The sequence below is a fragment of the Mustelus asterias genome, chromosome 22 (assembly GCF_964213995.1).
Source record: "Mustelus asterias chromosome 22, sMusAst1.hap1.1, whole genome shotgun sequence".
Lineage (NCBI taxonomy): Eukaryota > Metazoa > Chordata > Chondrichthyes > Carcharhiniformes > Triakidae > Mustelus > Mustelus asterias.
The window spans coordinates 3265146-3271586 of NC_135822.1; positions in this window are offsets into that span (position 1 = coordinate 3265146).

The following is a 6441-nucleotide window of genomic DNA, read 5'->3' on the forward strand; positions in this document are numbered from 1 at the left end:
TAGTAATGAAGAATTCACAAGTTTAAAGTTTATTCATTAGTCACAAGTAGGCTTACATTAACAATGCAATGAAGTTACTGTGAAAATCCCCTAGTCGCCACACTCCAGTGCCTGTTTGGGTACACTGAGGGAGCATTTAGTATGGCCAATGCACCGAACCAGCACATCTTTCGGACTTTGGGAGGAAACCAGAGCACCCGGAGGAAAGCCACGTTTGTTCCATAGTGATCCGGAAGCCCAATCACCTTCCAACCATCTTTGTTGGTTTCTCATCCAACCTTAGAATGATGTTCACCGTTAACTAAATCGTTGAGCAACATTCGTACTGGGAACTGTGAAATATTCTGCTGATTTTCCTTTGTGTGTTCCAAGGATTAAGTTGTGTGGTGTATTTAGGCGTTATCGGTTCGTACTTATTACATTGTCTGGTTTCCTTAGAGTTTGGATTTTTGATTGTTGACATTTCGTGGTTCCTATACCTACTCAGATACTTTGTTTCAAACACAGAAGAGTCATCACTGACAAATGTTTGCACATTTCCCACACAAAGTGTCTCACACAGATACTGGAACGTATAGTGATATTAAACAGAGAAACTGACTCGTGTATTTGCATGGAACTTTAATCATTACTTCTATTTAAAAATAGACTCTCTGCTCTGGTCTCAGTTGAATTATGTGATATCACTCCACGACCCTCGTTTGCTTCAGATCAGACTTCAGGCACTGGCAGACAACGTGAGGACGATTAGACTCTTAGTCATTGCTTGTCTTTTGAGTTTATTTAAAGAGACTTTCTAACAGCATTGTAACATATGGGCTGTCAGATTCTGCTTGCTGTCTGTAATCATATTGTTTGTCCTGGTTCATATCAACTAACTCTTACTGTTCAAGAAAGCAGCACAGTAACAATTGACACTAAATTATAAATAGTGTCACTGGTGACATTTGCATGTCTACAGCAAGAGATTCTCTTCAACCTGTATGTTTCACATTCATTTTCAACCCAAAATTGTTTTAAACAAACGGTTCTGGTTCACATTATCCTCACTGTGGTAACAAAATAGACACAGGAATAAAATCCAATGTCTGCTTTGCTGTTTCTTTTCAATTCTTATTGTACACATAGACTTGATAAAGAATTATCTTCAAATCAATGTGAACTTTCAGTTAGGGATGTAATCTGGCTGTAAACAGAAGCTTAGTCCACCTGAAAAATAACGAGAAATATTATGATACGTATCGACACGTGCACCAAAGTTGTTTTTAATAATCCCGACTTGCTTTGTTCGCACTGAACCCATGCAATAAAAACTGGGACATGAGTAGATATTTGCTAATTGATCTTTCTCATTAAGGCCCAGTTTGTTTGAGTTGCCCCAAGTGACACTCCAGTATCTTGCAGAGGCTAATTCCCAGTTGCTGCTGACTATTTTAATAACCCAAGATCTAAAATGAATTCAGATTATTTATTATCTTTCACGGGAGCTCTGAGTTCTTTCCACTGATCAGCTGTGCCAACTGTGGCTCAGTTGATAGCTCCCCCACACCTTTACATCGGAAAATTGTGGGTTCAGACTTGAGCTGAAAAATCTAGGCTGATACTCCCAGTGCAGTACAGAGAGAGAGTGCGGCACTGTTGCAGGTGTCATCCTTTGGATGAAACATTAAAGCAAGGCCTTGCCTGCCAACTCAGGCCCCAAAGAACAGGAGTTAGTCCTGCTGTCCTGGTTAATATTAATCCAGTAAGAAGTTTAACAACACCAGGTTAAAGTCCAACAGGTTTATTTGGTAGCAAAAGCCACACAAGCTTTCGAGGCTCTGAGCCCCTTCTTCAGGTGAGTGGGAATTCTGTTCACAAACAGAACTTATAAGACACAGACTCAATTTACATGAATAATGGTTGGAATTCGCATTCCAACCATTATTCATGTAAATTGAGTCTGTGTCTTATAAGTTCTGTTTGTGAACAGAATTCCCACTCACCTGAAGAAGGGGCTCAGAGCCTCGAAAGCTTGTGTGGCTTTTGCTACCAAATAAACCTGTTGGACTTTAACCTGGTGTTGTTAAACTTCTTACTGTGTTTACCCCAGTCCAACGCCGGCATCTCCACATAATATTAATCCCTCAGTCAACAGCACAAAACCAGGTCATCTGATTATTATCACATTGCTGTCTGAGGGAGCTTGTTGCATACAAATTAACTGCTGCATTTCCTACCCTACAACCCTGATTACACTTCAAAGGTTCTTAATTGGCTGTGAATTGGATGTTGTGGAAGGTTCTATAGAAAGCAACTTTTTTTTATCTTTGGAAATAACAGCATATTCTTCAAAAATGTGAACATGTGACTTACTAAACACTCTGCATTATTTACTGTCAGCTGAATGTACCTCTGATATTCTCAACATTTCACACTCATTTGTAAAGATTGGTGTGAAACTTCCACAGTTGAGTACATGTTGGCCGGGATTCTCCAACCTCGCTTGTGACTGGGATTCTCCGACCTCGCCCAGAGCTGGGATTCTCCAACCTCTCCCGCAGTTAGGATTCTCCGACCTTGCCCGTGGCTGGGATTCTCCGACCTCGCCCGGGGCTGGGATTCTCCGACCTCGCCCCGTGGCTGGGATTCTCCGACCTCGCCCCGCGGCTGGGATTCTCCAACCTCGCCCAGGGCTGGGATTCTCTGACCTCGCCCAGGGCTGGGATTCTCCGACCTCGCCCCGCAGCTGGGATTCTCCAACCTCACCCGCGGCTGGGATTCTCCAACCTCGCCCAATGCTGGGATTCTCTGACCTCTCCCGCAGTTAGGACTCTCCGACCTCGCTCGCAGCTGGGATTCTCCGACCTCGTCCGCGGCTGGGATTCTCCAGTCCCGCTGCAGTGAATGGAGACTTGGCTGAGCACCAAGTTCTCCGTCCTCGCTTGCGGCAGCGGTGGGGAGTGAACAGCTGGAAAATTCTGGCCATAATTTCAGATTAAATTATGGAATTGTGACCCAAAGTGAAATTTTCCTGCCATTACCCGGGCGTTTGGAATTGCTGCACGCAGAGCTCAGTGTCTCGGGAGTTTGCTTTAGTCGAGAGGGTGAGAACATGTTGGCCTTCACTGGCCACTGGGTAGGGACTTAAACCTTTTTTTCAACAAAAATTATCCCAACAAAGGGTTAATGCTGAGTTGTACAACAACTGTATCCAAAGCTTTCTGAAAGGATCAGCTATTTCAGTCAGAAAACCCACTTCATTTTATCTTAACACATGAACCATCACGATTTCTATGGCCAATCCTAAGGAAGATAGCTGAGCAGGGTTTTGATAAAGGAAAGTTTCCAACCAGCTCTTTGTGTTTGGCTCAATGAACGAGGATCTTGATGAGGTTGTTGGTTTCTGCTTCTTGATTGATTTGAATGAGGGCGTGGATCCATTAGTTTGGACTGATTTGAATGGGGATGTGGATCCATTAGTTTGGACTCCCCTCTGAACTGTCACTCATCATGTGGTGCATTAAGGAGCAGGAAGGTGTAAAATGTGTTGTTAAAGTCCTCAAATTCACCACAAAAACATCTACTGATGCCTTTTTCTTCTAGAAAAAGCCCACATAACAATGAAATTAAGTGATTGATCCTTCCAAACCAATCCTCTCAATTCCCATCCTGAATAATCAGTGACTATAAGAGTTGCTACAGGATATCCGAGAGGCAGATATCACACCCACTTTGTGTGCTGCTCCTGTAGGTTGGGGTGCATCACAATCTTCTTCGGATTGAATTGGGCATTTTGGCTAATTCTTCACTCAGCTCTGTTCAGCTACAAGTATCATTATGAAGTTCTTCAAAGTGCTTCCATCATTATGAAGTGCTTCGAAAGATTAGTCATGGCACAAATCAATTCCAGCCTCCTGGACTACCTGGATCCACTACAGTTTGCCTACTGGTGCAACAGGTCCACAGCAGATGCCATTTCCCTGGTCCTGCACTCAACCCTGGAGCACCTAGATAACAAGGACATCTATGTCAGACTCCTACTTATTGACTACAGCTCAGCCTTCAACACCATTATTCTCATGAAACTCATCTCCAAACTCCATGGCCTGGGCCTCGGCACCTTCCTTTGCGACTGGATCCTGAACTTCCTAACTCACAGACCACAATCAGTAAGGATAGGCAACAACACCTCCTCCACGATCATCCTCAACACCAGTGCCCCCCACAAAGCTGTGTTCTCAGCCCCCTACTATACGCCTTATACACCTATGACTGTGCGGCCAAATTCCCCTCCAATTCAATTTTCAAGTTTGCTGACGACACCACCGTAGTGGGTCAGATCTCAGACAATGACAAGACAGAGTACAGGAATGAGATAGAGAATCTGGTGAACTGGTGCAGCAACAATAATCTCTCCCTCAATGTCAACAAAACGAAGGAGATTGTCATCGACTTCAGGAAGCGTAAAGGAGAACATGCCCCTGTCTACATCAATGGGGATGAAGTAGAAAGGGTCAAGAGCTTCAGGTCACCAACAACCTGTCCTGGTCCCCCATGCCGACACTATAGTTAAGAAAGCCCACCAACGCCTCTACTTTCTCAGAAGACTAAGGAAATTTGGCGTGTCAGCTACAACTCTCACCAACTTTTACAAATGGACCATAGAAAGCTTTCTTTCTGGTTGTATCACAGTTTGGTATGGCTCCTGCTCTGCCCAAGATCGCAAGGAACTACAAAAAGTCGTGAATGTCGCCCAATCCAGCCTCCCATCCATTGACTCTGTCTACACTTCCCGCTGCCTCAGCAAAGGAGCCAGCATAACTAAGGACCCGACGCAATCTGGACATTCTCTCTTCCACCTTCTTCCTTCAGGACAAAGATACAAATGTCTGAGGTCACGTACCAACCGACTCAAGAACAGCTTCTTCTCTGCTGCTGTCAGACCTTTGAATGGACTTACCTTGCATTAAGTTAATCTTTCTCTACACCCTAGCTATGACTGTAACACTACATTCTGCACTCTCTCATTTCCTTCTCTATGAACGTTATTTTTGTCTGTATAGCGCGCAAGAAACAATACTTTTCACTGTATGTTAATCATGTGACAATAATAAATCAAATCAAATCAAAGTATTTCTCAATCAGAAATCCTTTATTTTGATCTCATGTCAAGGGCGATGAAGAGATAGAAGAGGTTGTGTTGGAAGCTTAGAATCAGGCACCACAAAAGATATATCTTCCCCTACAAAGCTATCCACTCACTAGGGTCTGCATCAAGTCTTGCTTAGGTATGTCCATAGTGGGGGATCATCGACACAGATGCCATCATCTCACGTGAGAACACCATTCACCAGGTACACGGTACATACTCTTGCAACTCGGCCAACGTTGTCAACCTGATACGCTGCAAGAAAGGATGTCCCAAGGCATGGTACATTGGGGAAACTATGCAGATGCTGCGACAACGGATGAATGAACACCGCTCGACAATCACCAGGCAAGACTGTTCTCTTCCTGTTGGGGAGCACTTCAGCGGTCACGGGCATTCGGCCTCTGATATTCGGGTAAGCGTTCTCCAAGGCGGCCTTCGCGACACACGACGGTGCAGAGTCGCTGAGCAGAAACTGATAGCCAAGTTCCGCACACACGAGGACGGCCTCAACCGGGATATTGGGTTCATGTCCCACTATTTGTAACCCCCACAGAGTTTCACTGGCTGTCTTGTCTGGAGACAATACACATCTTTTTAGCCTGTCTTGATGCTCTCTCCACTCATGCTGTTTTGTTTCTTAAAGACTTGATTAGTTGTAAGTATTCGCATTCCAACCATTATTCATGTAAATTGAGGTTGTGTCTTTATATGCTCTGTTTGTGAACATAATTCCCACTCACCTGAAGAAGGGGCTTGCAGCTCCGAAAGCTTGTGTGGCTTTTGCTACCAAATAAACCTGTTGGACTTTAACCTGGTGTTGTTAAACTTCTTACCATAGTGGGGGAAGCAGTGGCACAGTGGTATTGTCACTGGACAGATAATCTAGAGACCCAGGGTAATTCTCTGGGGTGCTGGGTTCAAATTCCACCACACCAGATAGGGAAACCCGGAATTAAAAAGTCTGATAATAATCATGAAACCATTGTTGATTGTCGGAAAAACCCATGAATGTCCTTTAGGGAAGGAAATCTGCTGTCCTTACCCGGTCTGGCCTACAGGTGACTCCAGACACACTCCAATGTGGTTGACTCTTAACTGCCCTAGCAAATTACTCAGTTCAAGGGCAAATAGGGATGCGCAATGAATGCTGCCCCAGCCAGTGATGCCCACATCCCCTGAATAAATAAAAAATAGTATAATGAAAGTGAATGAGGAGAGGTGTAAGCGGATGAGGTTAAAGAGAAGTCCGTTGCCAAGGAAAGCACAAATGAGAGCCCAGAATGTTCAACAAATAAATGAAGTAATTT